Here is a 26,617-nt window from a genome sequence, read left to right on the forward strand (position 1 = left end):
CCCAGGATGAGCTTCAGCAGTGACTTGCGTGACTACAAGCATGTGTCCCAGCTGCTCTGAGACCTCAGTGTCTGGAGAGGCCTTCTGAGCCTATGGCCAAGATGTTGGCCAGACCTCAAGGCAAAGATAAAAAAGGACCATTAGTCTGGAAACCTGAAAACAAGCATAAAAACTTTTGAAATTTCGTGAAAACTGCACAGCACTTTCATATTTAGATTGAAGAGAAAAAGAAAGAAAAATGAAAAGAAGAAAAATATGGAAAAAAGAGACTGACGCTATACATTTGGCCAAAAACTCAGGCTTGATCAACCTGCCAATCATGCTATTTTTAAACATGTGTGAAGAACCCAAGAGGGCTTGGCATTTCCCTGCAACAGTACTGTAAAATCTCCTGATCACCCATGGGAAATGCCTGCCTTCCTTCTCAGTGACTGCTGATACCCCAGTAAAGTGAGGAAAATGTTGGAGTTTTTTCCCTCCCAAAGACAGAGAGTATAATCCACATTTTATGCTGGAAATATTTTTGTCTTTCAATATATGTTGCATTCATGTGAAATAAAAGAGAAACTAACCAAGGCTTGGTTTTCTTCTTGAACTTGAATGGAAAACACTTCCAGAAAAGTAAGAAAAGTAGATCTAATGGCACTTTTCTGGCAGGGAGAGAAACAATCCTCAAATCAGAGGGAATTAGAACTCCCATGTTGCATTTAAGCACTCTGTCTTGGTGGTTAGTCCATAGAGGGAGCAGGAAGTTATTACACAAAATTATTAAATGCTCTATACAAAGGGGATAAAGTGGTAAATGTAGCTGCTGTTTCAATCCAAGTGCAGTGGCTGCCTCTGCTTTTGTCAGGACTCCTGAGTGAATAGCTGGGGCTCCACTGAGGGTGCTTGCAGGTAGCTGGTGTATGGCCGTTTCACTTGGGTGAAAGTTTCCCCACACAGGACCAAGAAGTTGGTTAGGTTTTTAAAAGGGGCTTGGCATTCCCTATAACACCTAGAGGCTGTCTGTCAAGGACATGGTGCTGATCTAGGTGGGCCAGGCCAGATGGCTGTGCTTGGGAAAGGTCTGGTCAGAACGTAACCTCAGGTGGATGTTGTGGCATGCAGTGACAGCAGGTTGCTTTTAATTTACTAAACACTCCATGCCAGTTTTAACACTTGTCCCACCTTTACAGTGGTTCAGTGGATGACCTGTGTTCATCGCTGTGATATATGTTAACACACCACCCCATGCTCCAAGCAAGGGAGAAAATGCCTGTTGTTTAGAGGTACCAGGAGCTTCTCTTATAAGAAGAAAAAAATCAAGGCAGAAAAAAAAAGACATTTGAACAGACATTTAGTAGTCAGAGTCTTAACAGACTTAAGCTCAGCTGTCTTCAGAGAGTTTTCAAAAGCTTACTGCAAACACTTCTGTTTCAAAGCTTATGCTCCTTTATCTATGAGAAGCTAAATACTGGCTAATTCTTTAATTAGTTTCCAACAAAATGTTTTTCTCTGTAGCCAAGGCTTGCAACAGGATAATTATGTCTTTAGTTTAAAAACAAGTGTCAATACAGAAAGTTGTTTTGATTTCTCTTTCTTCAAATGTTTTATTTTGCCTTCTATTTAGCTTCCACTGTGTTGATTCTCACCTGCAATACCTTTCTTTGATTTGGGAAAGGTTGATTACTTTATTTTTAGCTGCCTGCGCTGCAGTTCTAAGCCATGGACACGGCAGAGCCAAGCCAGTGCTGTGGTCTGTGGTTCAGTTGTATGAATGCAGTGCTTGGGCCCCTCCCAGGGCCAAGAAGATGGAGGAATCTGAGCCACCATCAGCTGAGCAGGACAGCTTATTAAACTGTAATAACCATCTGTCCCTGGGTGCCCACATGCTACACTGCATGCCAAAGACCTGCATTTCGAGCTTCCCAATCTCCTGCCTACAACCAGAATCATCCACATTTATTTTAGCAGAGTTCCCAGCACACCAACAGATCTTCTGCTGGTTGGTCAAGAGCTGGCTCAGACTTGACAGTGCTGAGCAGACATGAATTTTCTAGGCCTGGGTCCCCTGTGAACGTCATGGTTTGAGCCCAGCCAACAACCAAGTACTGTGCAGCTGCTTGCTCACTCCCTCACCAGCCAGACTGTGAGAAAATCAGAAGGGTAAAAGCTTGAAAATTAGTGGGTTGAGATAAACATGGTTTAATAGGGAATGCAAAAGCTATGCACACAAAGTAAAAAAACGAATTCACTGCTTCCCATTGGCAGGCACGTGTTCAGCCATCCCCAAGAGAGCAGGGCTCCATCAGACACTTACTTGGGAAGACAAAAACCATCAGTCCAAATGTACCCCTTTCCTCCTTCTTCCTCCTGCTTTAAATACTGAGCATTCCATACGGTATGGAATATCCCTTTGGACAGTTTGGGTCACTTGTCCCAGCTATGTCTCCTCTCAGTCTCCCAGTCCCCTTGCCAATGTGGCAGTATGAAAAGCATAAAAGGCCTTGGCTCTGTATAAGCACTGCTCAGCAAAAACAAAAACATCTCTATATTCTCAACCCTGTGTTCAGCAGAAATCCAAAACACAGCCCAGTATTAGCCACTGTGAAGAAAATTAACTTTATCCCAGCCAAAACCAGCACTGAGACCATAGCGAGAAGGAGAGGAATTGCCCCCTCTACCCCTGTCTGGTCCCTGTCTGTCAATGCAGGAGGCCAAAGGTCTGACACCAAGCCTACCCAAGGAGAGTCAGACTGGCTTCATACTCCTCCCAGGAGAAGATCCTGAGTATTAGGCTACACAGTATGTCTGTGTGGTGAGCAGGGAGCGTGACCTTTCTGGTTAACCCATTGAAGTCGTTACATGAGGGAACAAGTACATTTTCATTGATTCAAGAGAAAATTTTATGTGAACTTGAATATTGTGGATCAGCTGTTTTCAAGAAAGATCTGGAAAAAAATGTTCTCCTATCAGTCCACTGAAAAAAATGAGTATGATTAGAGACTTAGAAAATATAGCCTGTGAGGACAAGCTAAAAGACCTGGTTCTGTTTCTTCCACAGACAAGGAGAGTGGAAAGATGAGTGAAGGAAGAAGTAAAAACATTGTGAGTGTCTTAAAATGCAGGAAATGTTGCTGCAAAGAATAAGGAAGTAGTTTGTTCTATATACCTGTGATGGATTACACAAAAATAATGGGATAAAACTGCAGCAAGGAAGTTGCCAGCCCGCTGTTGGGAAAAGCTTTCTTATGGCTGGGACGCTGAACCACTGGAATGCCTGAAGATGTGTAGATGCCATTACCAGAGATTTGGTTGCAGAAATGTATGCCAGGAGCTATGTAAGTAGCAGTGATTTTTTTCCTGTAGCAGTGAGTGAGGACCAACCAGTCTAAATGACATGTCCTGTGTCATGGAAATGCAAGCATTGAATCTGGGCTCAAGGTACAATAGGGAGCAACTTTCCCTCCTGTACAGAGCAGACATGAAGTTGGCTTCTCTGTTTTCTAGCAAATGTGGAGTTATAGGTCATCTTCAGTCATTCACTACTAATGGAAATAATACTGGGAGGGAAATAAATGGGAATGATGAAGAAATATACAGTGGGGTATCAGAAGTTAGCCTTTGGGGGCATATGGGTTCGAAGGCAGGAACCTCCACTCCCTCCCCCAGTTCAGGTTCTGATTAAAAAGAATGTGCATGCATCCATTGAGAGTCAGCATTTGCTACCTCCAGAGAACATTTTCTCCCCTTTGCAAATCTGTGCTGCTTTCTGAGTATATTGTAAGTAATTCTCAGTTGAGTCATTAATTCTTTCAACACATCTGAAAGAACTTAACTAATGTGATCATAAATTCAAGCACTTTGAATATCAGTACTTGAGCCTAGATGTGTTTATTATTAATATTAAATAACATGAATAGTTCTTGCACACTTTCACTTTTAAAACTGGCAGACCAACATTTTATATAAGTTTGGAACCTATACTATTCTTGCTGCTATAAACATGGTAATATCATAAGCCAAACATTTCCCCCTTATTGTTAGTGTGCTTCCTTTGCTTAGTCTCTGCAAATGCGCCCAGAGAGCACATGAAAATTCTTGGTCTCAGCTTCCTTTCATTCCTCTTATCAGCAAATCATGACCATAAGATGTAGACAAGGCCATTTTGGAGGACATGGGGGCTTCCTAGCCTCCACAGATGGCACATACTCCCCATGCTGGCTCAGCACTTTGAGGAGATGGATTCCACTGCCTTCTGTCTGGATAGAGCACCCATGCCAGTACCCTGACCAGCATCACCCTGTGCAGCAGGACAAAGGAGACTTCTCCCCTGCAGTCTTTAGACTAAGTGTCTCAATTTGCTGTGTCCACTGGCAAGGTCTCTGTGCTATTATATTTGTGTTCTGTCTCCTGAGAGAGATAAAAGCATGTTTGCAACCTGCCTGGAGAGATGCTGCCTCAACTCCGAAGATGGTGTGCCTCTTTAGTCAGACCTGTGCTTCTCACAAGGGGGGGGTTAAAGTCTCCTGCCCTGGGGCAGGCTAAGGCTCTCCAGTGCCTTTGGGACCTATGCAGGGCTGCAAACACAGGGTCAGCATACGTCCTGCCACCCTGGCTTGAAGGCCAAGTGAAGCTCAGCAATGCCTGTCCTTGGCATAATGTGACCATGTGTGTGGGAGTTCTAGGGGATGCCTGATGGGGTGCCTGGCAGTGAACTTGCTGGACTAGCAGGGATGCAGTTGGACAGAAAGAAGCAAGGACAGAAAACGAAGGAAAAAGGAAGGGGAGAGCCCCAAGGCTCAGGTCCAGCCCTGGCAGCTTGGGTCCCCCGATGGCTGTAGGGACAAGTGATTCATGCTGTGCAGGAGCAGGGGAGACCTGGGCACTGTGGGGCCATGGCTCTGACTGCAAGCAACTCCCCCTGGTCACAGAGAAGGGCAAAGAGGATATGAAGATCCACAACCCATGGGACTGGAGCTGGTACAGCTCCAGAAGAGAACCCTGTGGCCATCCTGCAGAGCGTGATAAGAAAAATATCATTTGGGATGATGTCTGGGCTTGCTGGGAAGCAGGGCAGCTGGGGACAGGCTTCACAAGGGGAAAGGATGGATGGATAAATGGGAACAGGAATAATTTTAGGCTCCTTCAAGAGGAAAAAACACTTTGCCCACCAGATCCTCAGGCTCACACTCCTTAGCACTTACTCACATAATGGCCTGACTTGAAGACGTGGAAAAGCAGATTGTCAACAAGAAGTGATCCTTGCATGAGGCTGCAGTGCTTGGACAGAGCACGAGGATGTGGTGTAGCTATGTGGCATTGTTACTGCCAGGCTATTGTAAAGCATCTGTGTTCTCACTGCAAAATCCCCAGGGGTATGCGTGTATTTAAAACAATAAAAAGTCCTAAAATCTCACCAAAAAAGAACTTAAAAAAACCCCCTGATGCAAAGCCAAGGGGTCCAGCTATCACTGTTGCCTTGTTTCTCCCAACCAGCAGGTCTGGGATGATGGAGAATGACTGCATAGGCAGGCTGGGCTTTGAACAAGGTCATGTGACCCTTGGCCTTTCCCCAGAGTCACTGGGATAAGCCAGTCCCTGTGCAGCATTAGTGGCCCCTGGCAAACTACTTTGCAAGAGAAAAACCTACAGTGGTTGCCCCCTGAGAGCTTTTGCCTTCTCAGCGTCTGCTGCCAAGTGATGTGGCAAGGAGAGCCAGGTGTAGCAGGCAGTGCAGAGGCATGCCTGCCTAGAGAAGAGAAGGCTCCTGGAAGACCTTATTGTGGTTTTCATCACTTGAAGGAGACCTATAAGAAAAATGGGGACACACTTTTAGCAGGGCCTGTTGCAATAGGACAAGGGGTGACTGTTTTAAGATAAAAGCGTGTAGATTCAGAGTAGATACAAGGAAGAAAATTTTTACAATGAGGGTGGTGAAACACAGGGATAGGTTGACTAGACGGGTGGTGGATGTCCCATCCCTGGAAACATTCAAGGGCAGGTTGTAAGGGGTCTGAGCAACCTCATCAAGTTGAAGATGTCCCTGCCCATGGTAGGGGCCTAGACTAGATGGCCTTTAAAATTCCCTTCCATACCAAACTATTGTATGATGCTGAGAATCTATGATCCCCTATGACCACAGGACAGGGTTGTGTCTGTGTGGTCCTGTGAGGCTCATTAATGGCTCTTCAATAGATACCAGCACTGCTGAGGGTATCTCACCTGGACCGGGGGCACCCCCTTCTTCCAGTCATCCCAGGGCTCTGGAACTGGCCGGGAGACAGGCAGATCATACTCAGCCCTGAGCTGGGGATGGATGGATGGATGGATGGATGAAGGTTGGCACAAGGCTGAAAGCACTGCATTGCCTAATAGGGGACATGGGCTACTTTGCAGGGCAAAAGCTGCTTCCCTGCTAAGACTGGGTCTTGGCCATGATCAAGCCCTGGGCAGGGGGTACTATGGGCTGCTGGCCTCCCTCCTTGTCATTCTCAGGAAATACAAACTGGAGAGTCCTGCCGTGGTCTGGAAAATGCAGCATCTGCTGCAGCATCCTAGTAATAGCACATCTTAGGCCTTGCTGCCTCAGGAAGAAGCTCATAAAGTGCTTTTCATGGAGAAGAGCATGAGCCATGTGGGGTGGAGATGGCTATGTGGGACCCTAGGGCAGTGGGTTCTGCACGTGTGGCAGAGTGCAACACTGGGATTGAAGGCCGTCCTGTGCACAGAAATGCCTTATTTTGGGTTATTCTGTGGGACTTCACAATAGAAACTGATTTTAGGCTTTCCCACTTGCTATGAATAAAGCACTATCAAAAGTTCTTCAGATGGATTTCTTCCTCCACAGTTTCTCTTTAGCTGAATCCAAACCTTACTTCCTGGTCTTTTCTCCTCCTTTGGAAGTGTAGCTCCAAGTACCACCTCAGTCAGATCCTGGTACCAGCTGAAAGCACAGCACCATCCTCTCCAGCCCCAGCAGCTGCTGAACAGTATAGGATTGCATAAAAATTAATTAATCCAAACTTGTATTTCTCATAAAAAATGCTAAATTGTTGGTGCAGAGCCAAGAAAGTCTATGTAGTTTGGGTAAATATTCTCCCCATTATTTATTAAATGACTTTACAAAGAGTTAAATGCAGCCACAGAATCGTTAGGGAAACTGGGCAGTAATTAACAGGCATGAGGGGGTACTGCTTCCTGCATAGATCTCCTGAGGGAGGAGAACAAAGCAAACTCAGGGGTATCAGCCTCTTTCCTCCCAGAGCAGAGCAATTGAAATCAATTCCAGTTTAAAAACAGTGCAGGCACCAAATGGAGAAAGTAGCAGGTATGTCTTGGAGACCTTTGTAGCAGTTGAGAAGACAGCCCAAGTCTGGGCACCATGCCAACAGGACTCAAAGTGTTAGCTTACCATCAGGGCCAAATTCTCTCAGGCTTGGCTGCACACAAGCCAAGCAAAATATGTTAATTGATATTTCACTTGCTAAACACTCTCCCAGTTTGCAATGGAAGTAGTAGGATCCATATATTTAAGAGAGGGCTTTTGGCTCAATCACCACCATGTGCATGCCCTTAGCTGTGCTTTTCACTGTCTCGTTTTCTGCCCTTAAAAAAATCCAAGCAATAAGACGAGCCCTGGTTTTAGGAATGAAACTTGTAAAATGCAACAAAACCTGGAGCTGTGGGGGGAACAGAAGAGTTGCTCAAAGCAGTATTTTCCAGTTTGTCTGTGTGCTCCACTTTAAGACCATTCCAGTTGCTCAGGGCACTATGACGGGACTGGCCATCCTGTACACCATGAACGTGGCCTTCACCACGCAGGAGGATGTGCACCCTCTGGATAAGGAGATCTCCATTTTTGTCATTGTGATGGATGGATGACCCCACTACCCTGTCACCGAGGTGCCCACCCAGGCCTGGAATGCCGGTGTTGAGATATATGCCATGGACATCCAGCAGGTACACATGAATTCATTCCAGGCTGTGGCCTCACCACTGGTGGAGGAGCATGTCTTCCTGTTGGAGTGCTTTGAGCTCATCTAGCCGTTCAGGAATCAGTTCCAGGATAAGCTCTGCAGTGGGTGAGAGCTGCCATTGTGGGGTGGCAAGGGTGGCCCTGGTGCCTGCTTCTCATCTGGGCAAAAAGATGACCTTCAGACGGGTGTTTGGAGTCAGGGAAGCAACCTCCCCAGTGGGGAGGTATTGGGGCAGGTGGTCTTTCCTCCTGCTCACCTTTCCTGGTGTGACATAAGGGAAGTTTTGCAAGCATGTGCTTTTCTTCACCCATGCCTCGTAGCTCTGCACCAAACCAAGATGTTATGGTAGCAGTGATGGGAATATTCAAGAGCAGAAAATGTGGAGCTGGTTTCCTTGGGTGTGATGGGGCTGCGGGACATATCCCAGAGCCATATATACATTTCAATGTGGCTCTAGCAGGCTCTTCTCCTATGCAGTCACATGCATGGCATCCATTGCATGTGTGTTTGAGTTTAATAGATTCTTGGCCACATGGTGCTGCCCAGGAGCATCTGGCTGGTCTTGGCTTTGAGCCAGGAGGCTGGTTTGCACTGTGGCTGTGCTGGCACAAGTTGGGATTTATCTGTCCCCCACCATGCTGGTGGATTTTGCTGGAGACCTGGTATTTGTCAGACAAGGGATCAGTAAAAGTATTATTTTAATTACTGGGTTGGAACCAACTCTGTGTGTGTGGGGGGAAGGGCGCACAGAACTCATATGGCAGCTCAGAACTCACATGGAGCAGCTGTCAATCAAAAGGGCAGACTGGGAGCCCGCCCACACCACTACCCCTGGAACTGTTAACCCAGCCTCTGACTGGCTACACCACCTGTCGCTCCCACCCAGGATGCACTGAGTGGTCAGTGAGCCAGATGTCCCACCAGGGAAGGGTGGCCATTGTGGCCAAAGCACATAAATACAGGAGCACAGTGGTTCCATCTTGCCTTTTCTCTCAAGAGCTGCTGTTGCTGGTTTTCTCTTAATCTTTTTTCTTCATATCTTTTCTCTCTCTCTTTCTTTACTCCTTTTTCTTCTCTTAATTTCTTTTTTTTCTTTACTCTTTTCATACTTAATATTTTGGGTAACAAAGCCAGTGGGTTGGATTCTGCCTTGTGTACTAGGATGGTGGTTTGGGGAATGGTCTACTTGGTTGTGTGTTATGCCTTTTAAGCATTTGCCAAAATCATTATTTCCTCCTGAAATTAAAAGTATCTCCTGGGAAAACATGTCAGCATTCTCTCTTTAGGCTATATAACTATCTGAAGCTATATAAGAACCAAAGGCTCTGCAAAAGTTAGATGGGCAAAATTTTGGAGTCTTAAATATATTTTTAAAAGTAATGCTCCCAGTTAAGCTTCTGACTTCAGGACTTTAGTGTTACAGCACTGCAGCAGGTCGCCAAGACCTTACTTACCTGCTTCAGCATCTGTTGAAGGGCAGAAGGCAGCAGACAGCCTCTTTCAGGCAGCATTTCCTTGCCAGGGGCTGCACTAGTGCCATGGTGAGTCTCAGGGGAGTCTCAGCTTGCTGGGTCTGGGGTGTCCGGGGTTGACCAGGTATTGCTTCCCAGGGCCCTGATGTGCTCCTGCACTTGGTGCTTTTGCCTCCAATGCTCTGCCTGTTGCCTGCCTGCCCTGCTACCCAGTTCCCTCTGGCTCTAAAGGCTTCTGGCAACACAGACATGCAAACCTGGCTCCTGCAGCATGTTCTGGCTGAGCTCAAGCTTATCCTTACTCAGCTCAAGTTATCAACAGTATCAATTAATACTGAGTGTTGATTCAGTGCTTGGGTAGATCAGAAATCTGAGGTGGTTCAGAAACCTTCCCCGCACAGTGTCCATGTCTGCACTGGAAATCAGTGGATGAGTGTTAGAGCTGGCAGGGCTGGGACTGTGTAGGTTGTCCTGGTGGCTTTGACTGCAGTGATGGGACATGTGCCAGAACCAAAGTCCCCATGTGGCCAACTTCTCTAATGCCTGCTCTGTCTGGCGAGGGTTGGACATGTGTGTGGAGCAAGAGCATGTCTGCCAGCACAGCTGCATCAGCATCCCTGGCCCCTTCTACTGCAAATGCAACCTGGGCTACAGGCTCAATGTGGGTGGAAAGAACCTGTTCCTGTAAAAACCCTTTTTAAATCCTAAATCTTGTAGGGGGCTTGTAGTTACAAGTCTCATGGAGAGAAGCTGAAATGCAGTAAAGGACCTGGTGAGGCCAGCAGCAGCCCGGGTACTCTGTTCACTGGGCTGCTGCCTCCCAAGTCTCTAATGACTGCAGACATGCAGCATTGCTAAATGCTGGCCAGTCAAGTGGTCCTTACAGTGCTTTTTGCATTATCCACATTCTGTCTGAGGCTACCGTGGTCTGGGCTGGTGAGCACTCCTGCAGGCTATTGCAGCATATGACCCTCACCCGCATTATCTGTGAACTGCTTTGCTACCCAGAGTCTGCCCATGGCAGTGAACAGGGACCCAGGAGCATTCTCATTCTCAGTGCCACCCCTGGTCTGCTGTGTGACTTCGGGCTGCTTTTCCCAAAGCAGCCTCCCTGCCCCTTCATAGCCTTAGGGTGACATGTTAGTGTAGAGACAGGTGACAAAACCGGACACCACAAACTGCGGATATGGGCCCAATACCAGTGAGTTTGCACATCCTGTAATTCAGGAAATTATTGACATTAATGATATTGCTTGTCAGGTTTAGTGGGGTGCCCAGAGTTGAGCACATGGGGACACTGAGCGACCTTAGCTGGAAGAATGAATCTTGCAGATCAAACTTAAGCTGCATATCATGGCTGTTGCTTGTCCACTATACAAGACTACAGCTTGAATGCCATTCAGATGTTCACCTGCAGTCTTAAAACACACTTGCAATGGAGAAACCCGCACAGTGGTAGCCATCTACCTTGTCTTTCCTGAGTACCTGGTGCTCTGCAAGCAGCTGGTCAACACTTTCTTTCATAGTTCTGGTTGCACATTGAAAGAAATTGTCTCTGCCAGTATTAAGTTGAGATTGCTGTACAAGGCTTCTCAGCGATGTGTCTGAGGAATATGAAATTTTCCTGTTAGAAATGTCTCAGGATATAAAGTAACGTCCTCTTGTAAAGTGTTTAGTATGACTCCTGGACAGAAAGTAGTACCAAAGCCATTCAAAGCTTTTATTTTTATTCTTCGCGGTAATTAATTGCACATATCATAGCCTACACTTGTCCTTTCAAGTATCAGAAGAAAGATTATGAGAAAGGTTCAATAAATCAAACATGGAAGTGTTGCCACCAAGTGGTACAAGCTGTATTAGGCAATGGCTCATAATTTATAGATCACAGTGTTGTATCTGAGATGCCCTGATGTATTTATAAAAAGATTCCTTTTTGTTTTGTTTAGCTTTCTTTTTCTTGTGATTCATTTTACTTCCCATGATGTTAAATGATCATGCTAGCACCCATCTCCAGGGAGTCATGGAGTCTATGACATGCCTCTTTCAGCTTCTTCTGGAGCTGCAGACAGTAGAGAGGCAAAAATGAAGGGTCTTCTGGATGTATGGGACCTCGTCTTGTTAGGATGTGCCATATCCCTCCCTCCTCAGCCTCAGGTGTGAGTGGAGAGAGTGGCCAGGCAGTGGAATGTGTTCCACAGGCCCTGAAGACTGCCTGAGGAGTGTCCCAGCCCTCCCCTGACATTTCTAGTGCAGGCCCTCCTGAGGGGCTTGGACACTTTTGAAATCATCTGTAAATTTTTTTTTTTTTTTTTTTAATGGCACATACTGTGCTAAGGTGTTTTGTTTTTCAGTCAAAGCACTAAGTATGCTGTACTTTAGCCATATGTTTTTCTTTACTATGAAGGAGCTTAATAATGCCCTTTTCTTCGCTGTTGTTTAGAAATCTTAGAGTATATATATTGAAAAAATTGTGGAGAAGAGGTTGAGGTACATCTTAGTTATTTATATTGTGAGGCACATATTATTCTTGAGAGCTGTCTCTCCCATGGGGACATGGCTCTCCAGAGCTGCTTGGGGTTCAAGGCAGTAGAAGGCATTCTGGGAAGGACGTGGAGACTTATGCGCGCACACACACACACACACACAGATCCCACCTCTGGGCAAGCATATCTAAATCGCAGCATGTGCTGGGGATGTAGAGGATCTGCAGGTCTCACACCCTTCTGCCTCCCATGCAGTGTGGCTGTCAGTACCAGCAAGCCCACCAGCTGAATGGTCCTTTTCCACCGCTGGGTGGAAAGATGAGGATGGTGCAGGAATCTGGAGAACTGAAAGTCATGGTGGACCCTCAGATAGATGGTGGTGGCAGTGGAGTGCTGGGTTGGCTGCTTGGATAAGCTGAACATATGGAATAGGAGCCCAACAGGAAAGATTTAAGTCAAAAAGATGCTTTTTCAAAGCTGACATATTTTCTCAGCTTTTTTCTCAACAACCTCTCCCTTTGTCTTTGGGCAACTGTCTTGTGTTTCTCAGAATGTAAGCCTAAAGTACACCTCTTTTTTTTTTTTTTTTTTTTTTTTTTTAACATTGTCAGTGTTGCCACCATTATCTTCAGACCAAGCAAATGATAGCAAAAGGCAGAATCAGTCACCAAGCTCCTTTTATCCTAGGTTCAGTCTCCTGAAATTACAGTAGAGGAGTTAAATTAATGCAGCTGATCTCCTGAAAGGAACCACTAGAAGGGAATTGGTAAGTATATGTGTTAGTGAAACCTGACAGGAGAAAAGATCTGCAAAAATCTTGCTGCATAATTTCTAAAGCCCTTACAAGTGTGTGTGAATATATTTAAATTTTATTTTTTGACAATATAAAGAGAAAGAAAATAAATGCAAAGGGTGATGTTAACCTGAATAACACCTAGCATTGCTAGCCAGAGGGAAAAGAATAAAATTAGGATATCAAATCTAAATTAAAATATTAAAAATCTAAATTTAAAATATGTCTTATCAGGAGCAGGGGAACTTGCCTATAATGGCTTATGTTTCAGTCTGTTATACAGAGTAAGTTTAACTTGACCATTTATGAATAGCTAATTATTTTCCAATATGATGACTGCTCTTTAGACATCACATTTGCGTATGATTCTTCCACTTGTTATTTTTACTACTGCTCCTTTAAAAAATAATTAACACAGATAAATCAAGCAGAGAAATTAATATAATAAATTCACTAGCAGATGAAGTAATTGTTTTCAAAATGATTGTAGCAAAATTAGGTTTTCTTTATTTTTCTGCAGGGTTTTGCAGATGAAGAGGCCAGATATTTAGACATGGTTTGTACATGGGTATATCTGTTGTATATCTACATATCTGTCCCACCTACATTTGTAAAGAGAATAGATACTTTCCCCCCCTCTATTAACTGAAGAAATAGAAACATAAATAGAAACTCTCATAAGACCATGTAAAAATGAAACACAAAGGAGTCACTGGACAACTATGGCTCCAACTATAATTCTGTCCATCAACAAAGAATAGTTTTGAGCAAGGTGTTTGATAACTATTTAGAACCATCCTATTTTTATTGAAATTTTATAAAATCCAGGAAGCTTTCTAGTCGTTTCTACTTTTGCTCATGGTACAGTGCCTGTACCAAAGTTGTTAAATCTCTAGTGAATACTGGAAAAAATAGAAACAAAATAAAGGAAAACCAAAATGCTCAAATATATTTGGTTGAGCAGAGTGTGTACATTTTGGTGATTGAAATGGTAGAAATATTATAGGGCTTTAATGAGGTGGGAATAAATTTGGACACAAACTTAACCCAAATTAAAATGGCCATGAACAATAGGCAAACCACTAGCAGCAAATACTGCTTTTTTCCAAGGCAATAGGTGGCAGATATGGTATGCAGCATGCCATGGGCTAGGATCGTTATCTTCTGGATTGTTTGGAAGCAGGTGCACACAATCCATTGGGGATGAGGGGGTGAATGATTGTGTTTGCCACTGCTGACTTGCATGGTGACTGAATTAGGTAAATAGTCTTCCAGGCTAACCTCTTCAGGTGTCTGGAGATCAAAGAATGAGAGTAATTTAGGTTGGAAAAGACCTCTAAGGTCATCGAGTCCAACCATTAACTCAGTACCACTGTGTTCATCGCTAAACCATGTCCCTAAGTGACACTCCTATGTGTCTTGACACCTCCGGATCACAATCCATATCTTGCCTGGCTTGAATCACTTCTGGTGGTGCCAGCTGCTCCCACTGATGAGGCCATGCAGGTACACAGTGAGGGTGCCCACGTCAGTCAGAGCAACCCTGCAATAATCACAGCCTCAAGTCCTGGTCTATCACTGCCTGTGGTTTGCTTGTCTTACAGAACTGCAAGTGAGGATTAAACCTTTGTAATGACCTCTGAGGAGCAGCAAAGAGAAACAGTTTCTGGCCCTCAGCGTTTCACTTTCACTTTATTTATTTGTTTTGCAGCTGTTTTTGAAGGAAGGGGAAAAATTATCATGGGGCATTAAAGGCGAAATATCTAAATTTCCCTCTTTTTGGTGTGTAAAAAGAGGCTTAAGCATTTAAATAATTGAGCTGTATGGGTAATCTACTTTGAACTTTAAATTAGTTAAAAATACAATAAAGGATTATAAAATAATTGTTGTATTAGAATTACAGGGCATGAACATCAGCACAAAGAGATGTTTCCAGACACTACTCATGCATTGGAGTGAACACATGCATTGGAAAACCCCTTTTCCACACATGTGTTTTCACCACTGTGGCACTTTCCCCAGGCACATTCCTGGGATAGCACACAGCAGGAGAGGATGCTGTCACACAGAGCTGCTACTAGTTTTTGAAAATATCTCAAGCACTTGTACTTGGAGGAAGAAAAGACGGACATCCTTACATTCCTGAGCTTTTTTTTTTTTTAATTCTTCCATATTAATGTTTTTAAGAAACATTCCGTTTTGAAGTCCCCTATCCAGATTTTTCTTTTTCTTGCTTTCTCTACTATCTCTCTGTGTCATAATGTAAGAAACATCTTCAGGGTTTGCTACTAATTAACTGTGGCCTGGTTAATGGTGTCACTGGGCTGTTTCTCCAGCAATAGCTTCTGGCACGAGCTGACCTTGTAATTTTCCAAAGGCAATGTTTCCTAAGTTTGTGTGGAAAAACCCAGGAAAGCAAAACAGCACCTGCAAAGAACAAATATAACTGCAGTTCACTGTAGCCTTTCAGTACAGAGCCGTGAAAACCTTACTAAACCATCCATAAGCCTCCACTAGATACTGAGACCTTTCCACTAACAATTTGTCATTGCTATCATAGCTGTCTTTCATCCTCCTGTTCACCTCCCTGTCCACCTCCCTGCCAACCCATGTCTATGCGTTGCAGAGCTGGTAGGCACTCAGAAAGGCTGGGGCTTTTATTTAAGCATTTTCAGCTGCTCATCTGTCACAGAAAGAAGGGACCTTGTAATGGACCAGAGGTGTACCCACCACAGTAGGGTTGGGTTTTGAAACACTTGTGCTGAAGAAGTAGTATTGATTTCAGTGGGGCTGTGCCTGGGAATAACAGCTCTGCAAGGAATAGAGGTGTTTTGCTTTTCTCCAGGACCATATGGGTCAAGTTTTATCCTGAACAAGAAAAGGACAGTCTGAGTGCAGACCTGTTTTGTTTCAACTGGGGAGGAGGAGATGATTGTGCCAGGGCATGACCAGGTAGCACTTTTTCCTCCTTGCCCCATCCCCAAGGAGCCTCACAATTGCACAATATCTCACTAGCTTCAACCAGGCACTGTGGCCAAGGAGGTGGTGGAAGGAGAGTGGTCATGTAATGAAGATGTTGCTTCTCCCCACTCTCTGCCCACCTTCCGGGGCAGTGGGGCCCAGGTTGCTGGCACTTCGTATGGTTCATATATATAACCTTTCATTTCGTCTCTGGGAGCCATTGATGAGTTGTAACCAGAACACAGTACTCACCTGTAGTCAGGGGCACAACATATATGCCAGCCCTACAAGGGATGCGATGGGACTCTGGTCTGTGCAGCATGTGAGGAGACAAAGGCTACTGTATAAAGTAGATGTAGATGAAATGATTAAATGTAGATTAAATGCAGAAAAATTAGTATGTAAATAATCAGGAGAAATCTTTCCTCTGTTTAAAGGACAAACAAGGGGCAAAGGTGCTGGATTGGGCAGTGGAATGGGGGACATTGATGTCGCCTACATGTATGACTCTCTGTGTTTTACCTCAGACATAATTTTGGATTACAAAGACTATAAATAGAGCGTCCAGAGCAGAAAAGTACAGGAAGGAAGAGGAAACCTCTAATAAATTATATCTTAAAAGGATCTGAGTAGAGGTAGTAAAGCAAAAGGAAAGTTTAAAAGAAGCTTGTACTGAATATTATAAATTCACATGAGAAAAAAGGTCTCTCAGTGTGGGAAGACACAAGAGTTTCAGTACTTTGTGCTTAAGTAGGGAAAAGGTCAAGACTGCTTTTGCCATGTTGTGATTAAAAAATCGTGCTGTTAAAATTGTATTAAATGGAACTCCTGATTTCTTGCAGCCATGGATTTAAAAGCAATTGCTTCTCATTTAGCTTGTCCAAAGGTCTATCTGCCAAGAACCTGGCATTACAGTAAACAAAAAGTATTGTTTAACTTAAAACAAATACAGCAATCTCATCTCAAATGCCTACAGTTGTGAGTTGTGGACAGACCAGGGACACTAGGCCTGATTTTGTGTGGGGGAGACTGAGAAATGTTTTGGATACGAGTATGATTTGTCTTGTGGTGAGTTGTTGTGGCAATCCAGATTCCCCATGCAGGATTCAAATGGCAAATACTCCCCCAGCAAGCAAAGTTTTTGTGCTGTCCCTTGCTGGGGACTGGGGGTGTCCTGCAGAGAGGTTCCCAACCAACCCAAGGATTCCTCTGCAGGTAGGTGCTGTTGGTGGCCCTTTGCACATGGTCTGTGAAAGCTGCTTGGTTTTGCTGGGGGGTTGTGGAGAAAGGGACCTGAATTTGAATGGAAGGTGCCATAGCATGAAGACAAAATTGTGTTTTCCAGCCCCAGCGCTTCAAAACTCTCCTATTTCCCTTTCTAGTAAACAGGAAGTAAAGAAGATATGCAATATAAATTCACATGCACACAGAGTAAAGGATCATGCAGTTTTTACAGTCAAATTTGAAGATTAATTAGTTTTTGAGATACTGCCTGTTTAAGGATTATATTGTTAATAACCTAAATTTGACACACATTTCCCCCTCCTTTAGTCACTACCTGCAAAGCCTCTCTGAAAGTTATCTCTTATGAAGCGGTGTCATTAATGACTTCCTGTGAGGTTTCTTTTGTAATTGGCAGAAAGGTAAATAAAAATGAATTAATACAACATTTTGGGTTTGTAGGCAAAATATGCAAATATCTTACTGACAAAGCTTTAGTAGCATTAAAAGCTTTCAGATCCTATCCTCAGAGGCTCTGCTTGTGGAATCAGAAGCCTTTAGGCAACCTTTAACTTAGTTTATGTGTAATACACACACACACACGCTCTCTTTCTTTTTCCCTAATGTTCTCTTGGACCAGTTCCCTCTGGTGCAGTTTCCAGCTTCACAGTTCATGAATTTTATTTGCAATCAATAAATAAACCTATTATCAAGTTTTGTATTCTCATCATATATTGTCATTTCTCATAAACCATTTCACTGTATAAGGCAGCTTCACTGAGCACGTGCCACTCACCTTTATGGCTCAGCAGAGGGCTGTCAGGTATACGGATGGGATGTCTATGAAGATCTAATAAGATTTCAGATCTAACGAATGCTTATGAATAAGACTGCAACAATTCATCATTGTAATCATTATTATTAATATTATCTTACTGTGTTGAGTTAGTGGTCAGCATTTTCGTGCTCTTTGAGCCCTGGTCTGTGACATATTCTTACAGTATGCAGTAGAGGATTGCCTTGCAGTTCTCCAGACCCACCCGTATCATCAAAGAAAATGTTATTTCTGACATATAATATCACAGCATTTCTCAGCCATTTTAGACAACTAACGAAAAGCTTTTTGCACGCCCCTTACAAGGATGTCAAGTTCCCACTGTAGCAAATTATCAGTGATGAACCCCTCCTAATAGCTCATGCAGATTTCTTTAGGCAGCATTAGTTTAGGCATGGTGTGGTGATCAGGCCCTTGGACAGTTACTGATTTGTGCCTTGGATTTTATCTATCAACCCAGACAGAGTATTAAAAGCTGGTGTCATATGCAGTTATCAAAAGATAGTATTACAAGGTCAACTGACAAATAATATTCTAAAATGAAGACTCCAATTTGCCTACTTTGCTAACCTCTGACAGTGTGTAATCTTGTACACAAATGAAAAAATTAGTCTATCAGTGACCAAAAAAGGGAAGAAGCAAGCAGAGAGGGTCAAGGAAGTTGGAAGCAGGCATTCACAGTTAAGAGCACTTTCATAAGCACAGGAAAATCAGCAGAACTTGGGACTTATCCTAGTAACTACTGCGAGATAGTAGAAGTGATACTATTACTACAGTACACCACCATTACTACTAATGCTAAAAAACCTCCTACTGCTAACAGCAGCAGCATCATTACTCAGCAGTACTACTAAATAGTATCACTTCACACTTGCAAAGGTCTAGGATATCGTCGTGGTTTAATTTAGTTTGAAACAAACCTCCTCTTGTCTGCACTGGAACATGAATGTTAGTAATGGAAATAAATGCATGTCTAAGTGGCAAAGTCTATGTCTCATTGCATGAATTTTATTATTATAAGCAACTTGATTATAATTTAGATGGCCCCAAGAATATTTAGAAATTTTGTGCTGTGACCAAACCCACCCAAGACAGTATATCCCTGACACTGGCAGCCAGGAATGATGTACAGAAGGGGCAGCATGCAGAATGTGATGGCTGACTGCAAGGCAGGACTGTAGTGGAGTTCTTTGTCCTGTGCTGGGCTGCTGTGACTCTACCACTCAGTGCTCAAGCTGTCTGGATGGTGTAAGTCCCTGCTTATCATGGGGAACCAGATCAGTTTTGAACTGATCATGTTTGAGCCATGATCCGAAGAAGCAGAGAAGGCAAATATCCTGCAGACACTTAATGCTGAAGTTAAAGGATATCTCCTATTTCAAATGTCAGTTCCCACTCTCTCCTCTCATGGATACTTTCTCTGAAGTGCACTGCTGAGTCCTGTAAGTAGAAGTCATCTGCTGTAGGAGAACATGGAGCCAACACAATAATGAAAAGATACTTTTGATCCTTTACAAAATGTCACTATTTGCTCACAAAATTGTGCTGGAGATCATAAGCAAAACCTTATAGTCATGACAAATGATTTTGCTGCTGTTTTCGGTTCTCATTTTTGGTTCACTTTTTATTGTTCCTAATTTGCCTAAGATTTAACTCTACAAATTGCACACATATAGAACAGACTTCTTACTAGTGTCAGCAAGGTCACTGTTTCAACAGGGTGTTACCATCAGAAGGGACAGTGACTATCATCTGATCTGTCACCCATGACCAGATTTGTACAGAAAAGTATTGAATACAATTTCTCCTTGAAGGGTATGTTACATAATTTGCTGTCTGATGGAACTTTCTATGGTGTAGGCTTACTCAATAGCTGATTCTTTAAAGGTGTTAGGTTTTTAGGATTGTATGTGTAACTTTATATGATACATTTGATATTAAACCATGTTTCTTTAACTGTGGGACTCCATGTAGCTGTGATATATCTTATGCCAATGACAAGACTACATGTTTTAGCTGCAGATACTAGCAATGTGAGAACTCTAGCAACTAGGTTTGCCTTTTTTTTGTTTGTTTTTCTGCTTTTCTATTTGCCTGAGAAATACATGATTGTCTTAGTTTCTCTTTACTTTCTCTTCAGAACTCTTTCATCATAAAGCATGTGAGCAATCTTTTCTTCCAACCAGGGAAGACATGCTCCAACTATTTCTTTATACCCTTATAACCCTTTTCTTTAAGTTATGCTTCTCTGTATTGACCTACTGTTTCTGCAAGTTATTTTTCTGAGCATGTCTCTACTGGCTGTTACACGGTCAAGGCCTTGAATGCATGCCAAACTGTTTGGGGGCCTCTTTCCTATGTTTCAGTGGATGCTTGTCAGAATATGTAAGTCTGCAGCAGCACTGACTGTGCTGAACTCTTCCAGAACAACATCTCTCCCACCATACACGGACTACTACATTTCTGATTTGAAGACACAAGGGTACCATGTGTGTGTACATAGGATATAAGCAATAAGCCTTCACAGGGTGTAGATTAGAAGGCTCACTTTGGCCTTCTGCCTCGTAGCACACCCAAGATGCACATCAGTTGGTTTCCCAAGGGATGCCTTTGACTTCCTCTGGATCTCAGTGTGCTTGATGCATATGTTGTCAAAGAAGCTCAAGACAGACTGTTGGGATTGATTGGTGCTCTATTCCCAAATTAAAGAGACCTCTATTGTGCTTACAGCATTGAGGGAGATATTTCCAGTCACTGAGGCAGAAAAGCTGGCAAAACATACTTAATGTATACCTAAACTGCTGCCAGTATTCACTGCTGAGATCCTCTTTCCTCATCCTGCTTGTGCAGGCTGCCATCTTCATACCTCAGCAAGCAAGCAAGGCAACATGGTGCATGATTCTACGGTGTACCTTGCAGTCCCTGAGCCCACCTCTTGCGGAGGAAAAAGTTGCTTCTCTGGCATCAGTCAGTAGTGACGTACTCAGAACAGGCACATGTTTCATGGGAAGCAAGATGCCAAATATCTTAATGGAATATTGGGAAAATTGTTGCAACTGACATAGCACGCATGCTCTCCAGCACCTTAGCCAAGGTGGGAGATTCTCTTGGCTTTGTAGACGAAACAAATGCCAATGCTGTCTTTTGACATACACGTTAGGCAATGCAGATACAGCTCTTCTCAGAAGCTGTGAGGCAACATTCTGTTGAAAATTAGGTTTTGGAATGTCTGTGATTTTGACTTAATCATAAATGAGTAAAGGCAGAACCCCGTTCTCATCCTCAGTGATCACATTCACTTCTGTAATTAAAACAGGTTAGGCAAATGCAGATAAAAGGTTTTATTCTATCCAGAGGAGTTCTGGTTGAGACTCTGGGGAGGGATCTGGCCACTAATAAGTTATGGCAAACCATCAGACCTGGTACTGCTAACTTTAGTGTATCAGTGATTCCCATCTCTCATCTCCACATGAAGCAACCTTAGGTTGCATTTATGTAGCAGGCCCCCTTGGAGTCTGTGTCCTGATTTAATATCAATCTAATATAGATTGGTTAGAGGTAGTCAGCATGGATTACAAAAAGGAGGTCAGGCTTAACAATCTTGATTCATTTCTCTGAGGAAGTGACAATGAAAGTGGACAGTGATAAAGAAGGAAACATAATTTACTTGGACTTGAAAAGGCTCTCAATACAGTACCACATAGCAGATTAATTTGTAAGGTTAGCAAGTATGGGACAATACTAAAATACTCAATTGGATATAAAATTGGCTTGGTAACAAGGCCCAGGGAGTGGCAGTAATGGTTATAGATCACACTGGGAAAATGTTATGCATCCTAGGGTGTGTGTTTGAAGACATTCTGAAGATAACAAGGATGGGCAAAGCCAAAAACAAACATGGTGGAAAAAAGAGAAGAAATGATCATACAGAAAAGATGAAGGCTACAGTCTCATGGGAAGGAAATGATCATGCCAACATGTGTGCTGGTTTCAGCTGGGGTAGAGTTAATTTCTTTCGCAGTACTGAGTTTTGGATTTGTACTGAATAGGGGGTTGATAATACAGAGATGTCTTTGTTGTGCTGAGCAGGGCTTACACAGAGCCAAGGCCTTTTCTGCTTTTTGTACTGCCACTCTGGCAAGGAAGTTGGGGGTGTGTGGGAGGCTGGGACATGACACAGATGGGACAAGTGACCCAAACTGACCAAAGGGATATTCCATACCATCTGACATCCTACTCAGTATATAAAGTGAGGGGAAGAAAGAGGAAGGGGAAGATGTTTGGATTGACTGTGTTTGTCTTCCCAAGTCACTGTTATGCGTGACAGGGCCCTTCTCTCTTGGAGATAGTTGAACACCTGTATGCCCATTGGAAGCAGTGAATTAATTTCTTGTTTTGCTTTGCTTGTGTGCGTGACTTTTGCTTTCCCTGTCTGTATCTCAACCCATGAGTTTTCCAGCTTTTATCCCTCTGATTCTCTCCCTGATCCTGCTAGCAGAGCAGAGAGTGAGTGGCTGCGTGGGGCTTGGTTTTGCCAGCTGGGGTGAAACCACAATAACACACAATTGGAAATTTCAGGTAATGTCCAGTGAAGAAAATTGCCTAGGAACTGAAGGGGCCTAGCCAGGCTCATGAGCTGCAGGTCTTTCAACAGAGGCAAAGGAATACAGAGCAGCAAGGTTTTTCGTTTTAAGCAGGAAAGAGGGCAAAAATTACAGCTTGCTCCAAGTGCCAATGAGCAATAAGTGGGAGGCCTGTTCTTAGAAATCAATCTTACCCTGAAAAGTCAAAGATCCCTAGGTCCTTGCTATGAGGATGAATCATAGCATTTAGTTTGTATTTTCAGCTCAAAATAAATCTTTGGAGAATCCTAGTTCTTTCTATTTGCTATAATCTAAGGAGACTGGACTTCCAGAACTGAAATAATTTTTTGTCACTATCCTGCAAGATGCTATCTTACATGCTGTAATAAAGCAGAGAACTGGCTAGAAGAAAAAAATGTTAAGAGACCTCAGAGATTCACAGTACTGAGCAAAAATGGTTTCAGTCAATACTCACCTCCTTAAAATGTGAACATTCCCATCTCTTGGATGATATTCAGAGAGGGTCTGAGAAAGCCATACTGGTGATTCTGGTGCTGCCATCAGGTAGCACTGCTGGCAGTTCAAGAAAATACAAGCTTTGATAACCATCAGAGTTTCCTCCTTGGAGTCCTTTGGTTTCATATTAAAGACCCAGGCAGCCAGGCCCACTCCCACAGAGCATGGGTGAGAAGGCAGTTTTTGCAGTCCTACCTGTGCCTTTGACTCACTCCCACCATGTTTTAAAGATAGGAATCTGTGGAAGGATCAGACCACCAAAAACTGGGAAAGATTTTTTAATGAAACAGAAAAGAGCTACTCTCTTGGCCTGTGACTGGTGTGGTAGAGAATTAGAAAGGAAGCTTGATGTAACAATTAGCTGCAGACTCATTTGTCTGTGGTTCATGCTATAGGCTCTGCTTTGTTATTTGATTATGAATATTGGATCAAAACTTTGGTCCTGAAGCCATTAAAGTTATTAGTCAAGTTCTCATTAATTTGAGCTGGACCAAGACTGGACCTTTTGTGGCTATTCAGAGGACATAGACAAACCCGTACATCAATCAAGGGTATAGACTCATTCTGCTGGGGTCATATGGTTAATACATCCTGTTCCTGTCATTTCCGCTATAAATCTGTGAATGCTTTTAAAGCAAGAGGAAAACCTGATTCCTTTCCTTTTGCCAGAAAACATTATGTTCACTTTTATTACAAACAAGACAAGGGGTCCTTTTTCTCATGAAAACTCGTAATGGGAAAGGTAATCTCAATATTTTCCATGTCTCTAGAGTCAGTGAAAGGTAATTTGAGATGAAGTGCCAGACAATAAAGTCTCCTGTCTGCAGAGCATGCAAGCATTCTCCCACTGAGTTTCCATAAGCCTTTATTGGGTCCTGACAATCATTTTGCCTAAGCATTAAGTCAGTACTTATTGTACTGTTGGTGTCTACTAAAAGATGCCTTATTTTCTGCATTGCATCTAATCTGCACAGATCCTAGAAAATGGAAAAAAAATTATAACTTCCTACACATGTAATCAAACTCATAATTATTGATTTAATTTGTATGGCTTCGGACTTGAGTCACTAAGCTAGGTTTTACTTCTGAGTATGATATTTCTAGAAATGTGGTTATTTATATGAAATATTTCCGAACTACTCTGTTTGTTTTTTTTTTCCCTGAAAGACCAACCTCACAGTGATTATGGGAATAAAAGCTGTTCTTCCACTCTCTCCAGAGTGGAGGGCTAGAGCACCTTTCCTATGAAGACAGGCTGAGAGAGTTAGGTTTATTCAACATGGAGAAAAGAAGGCTTTAGGAACAAATTTTATCAGTCTTTCAGTACAATAAGGGGGCTTTTAAAAAGGAGGGAGAGGGACTTTTTACATGGGCAGATAATGAAGGACAAGGGGCAATGGTTTTAAACTGAAAGACAGTAGGTTTAGATTAGATGTGAGGAAGAAATTCTTTACTTAGAGGGTGGTGAAGCACTGGAATAGGTTGCCCAGAGAAGTTATGGATGCCCCGTCCCTTCAAGTGTTCAAGGCCAGGTTGGCTGGGCCCCTGAGCAACTTGATCTGGTGTGTGGCATCCCTACCCACGGCAGGGGGATTGGAGTTAGATGATGTTTAAGGTTCCCTCCAATCCAAACTACTCTGTGATTCTAGGATTTGCTAAAAAAAGTGTGGATGTGATTTGATATATTTTATGAAAACATCTTCCAGCACTCACTTATGAAAAGATGAAGGAATAGGTGAAAGAGGGGAAGAAGGGACCTTTATTATGCATACATACATAGGTACCACCTCAACTGGCTTTCAGAGGTAGTAGATCTGAGTGTCTGTGTGCATGCATGTGCATGTTTTATAAATGGTTTGATCTTACCTGAGCATCTGTGGCTCTGGTGATATCCCATTTGTTCACATTTCTGTAGGCTCTTTGGTAAACTCACTGGATAGATGATAGTTCATTAATTTAGCTGACAATGCACATCAAGTCTTTCCACCCTCCGCCCCCAGCCCTAAAATGAAAATAAAGAAATTACAATGGTAAGAAGGGAAAATACTACGCAAATAACTCTGAAAGCATTGACACATTTAAACTAACACAGTTCCTAGAATCATAACAATAAATGTGCTGTCGGGCATGAAAGTTATTCCAGTGACATGACCACCGTGCAAGAGCACCAGTGCAAGCTGTCAGAGTACTTACCTACGTACTCCTGAAACATTTTTCTTTCACTATAACCTTTCATAGTCATGAGGCTTTGAAAGAGCCCTTTTCCCCTTGCAACCCTTTAGGTAGCTTTTAAATACCTGCATATATCACCTTGCAAAACAAGCAGTTCAGGAACAAACTTACTAGAGATGGCAGGTACTGAGATCAGTTTTTTTAGGAAATGTTCTTTGATGAAATGACTCGACAAAGTTTCCCCAACTTCCTGCATGGAAAACAGTTTTTCGTCAAATATTACCAAGACAGCAGCTAAGCCTACCCCCAGGAACCCTTTTCAAAGGGTTGTTTCAAGCAGTTGTTTTTGTTTAATAAAGCTGCTGCAGATAATAATTTACAATACCCATTCTCAGACATTAACTAGTGCAGTAACATCACTATGAAAACCTACCACAAAATGGCTTTCCACAATTTTCTTTAATGCACAAAGTTCCTCATTCAACTGCAAGTCTTAGAGCAGTCTATTCCTTTTGATCATCAACTCCATGCTCTCATGCAATGTATAGGCAGTAGGGTTAAGATTTAAAAAGCCTTTATAACAGCTCAGAAATGCCTCTCTCAAGCCCTTTCTTGGAATTAGTGGCTTTAGTTAATATTGGTTAACACTATTTAGAACAGGCATGTTATTCTTCCATTAATCTTTATTCTGGTCATTCTTCCAATCTCCATTTAAATTCAGTTTTCTTCTCAGTTGGCATCCGTACCCTCAGCTACCTCATAAACAAGATGCATTGCCAACTGGAACATGCAAGCAGAGCTGAAAGCAGCATCGCTAACCTCTGCTCCTTTCTACCCACTGGAAGTTGGAGATGTAGCAAACTCAGTGCTTGGAGCCTGGGAAGTAGGAATCCTGAACTGCTTGGAAGTTCAAAGAGCCAGACTTCAGGCTATTAAGGGACTGGACTGGCTCACTGAGCTATAACTGTGCATACATTTCTCTCTCTTTTTTTTTTTTTTATTTAATCAGCCCAGCCAGCCAGATTTATATGCTCTTATTTCAGCTGAGTGTATCTTCCACTGAAAAGAGATGTGCTGAAAACAGTGAACAGACAGTTTTACTCAGCATTAATAAGGCAACCAGAGTCTGACCCAGAATGATTAGCCTAGTAGTGTTACTTTCTAAGTGGAGGTAGAGAGGAGAAAAGATTTAGGCACTCAGAGATGCTTAGGGATTTTGGCTATAGGCAGCACTGTGTTGATTGCCTCAAATTTGTGTTCTTAGAGACTGCACACTCAGCAATAACAAAATCTTTGTCACAGGTCGGGGAGGCACTGTAAAGAAAGGCCATGAATGAAGGAGAAATGTAGAGACCATGTAAGCCGTGGGTGAGAAGCCTCCCACTCCCCTGTCTCCCACCACCCAGCCCCTCCTCCATGCATGCAGCAGCCACCACCAGAGACTGCACAGAGCAATGGGTACCTGGGGTGGCATCTCCTGTACCATAGCTTCTCCCTGCTTTTCACTGCAGAGACTAAAACCACTTGCCTCAGGCCTTTTTTTTCCGAATTTATGCAGGTCATTCCCTTTTTAGCCACTCTATATGGATATCTGTGTAATCAAAACCGGTTTCAACTTTT

General features: G+C 43.1%; 1 long non-coding RNA gene across 1 annotated transcript; it reads right to left on the minus strand.

Annotated features, from left to right (window-relative positions):
• Window positions 1-14,881: 14,881 nt before the first annotated feature.
• On the minus strand, window positions 14,882-25,511 carry LOC113944846. The gene is made up of 3 exons (XR_003526845.1): window positions 25,431-25,511; window positions 24,692-24,827; window positions 14,882-15,136 (listed from the first exon to the last, which is right to left on the minus strand). It is a non-coding gene; the product is annotated as an uncharacterized LOC113944846 (long non-coding RNA).
• Between the last annotated feature and the right edge of the window lie 1,106 nt (window positions 25,512-26,617).

The sequence above is a fragment of the Corapipo altera genome, unplaced genomic scaffold (genome assembly GCF_003945725.1).
Source record: "Corapipo altera isolate COAL_440 unplaced genomic scaffold, ASM394572v1 23, whole genome shotgun sequence".
In the NCBI taxonomy this organism is placed as follows: domain Eukaryota; kingdom Metazoa; phylum Chordata; class Aves; order Passeriformes; family Pipridae; genus Corapipo; species Corapipo altera.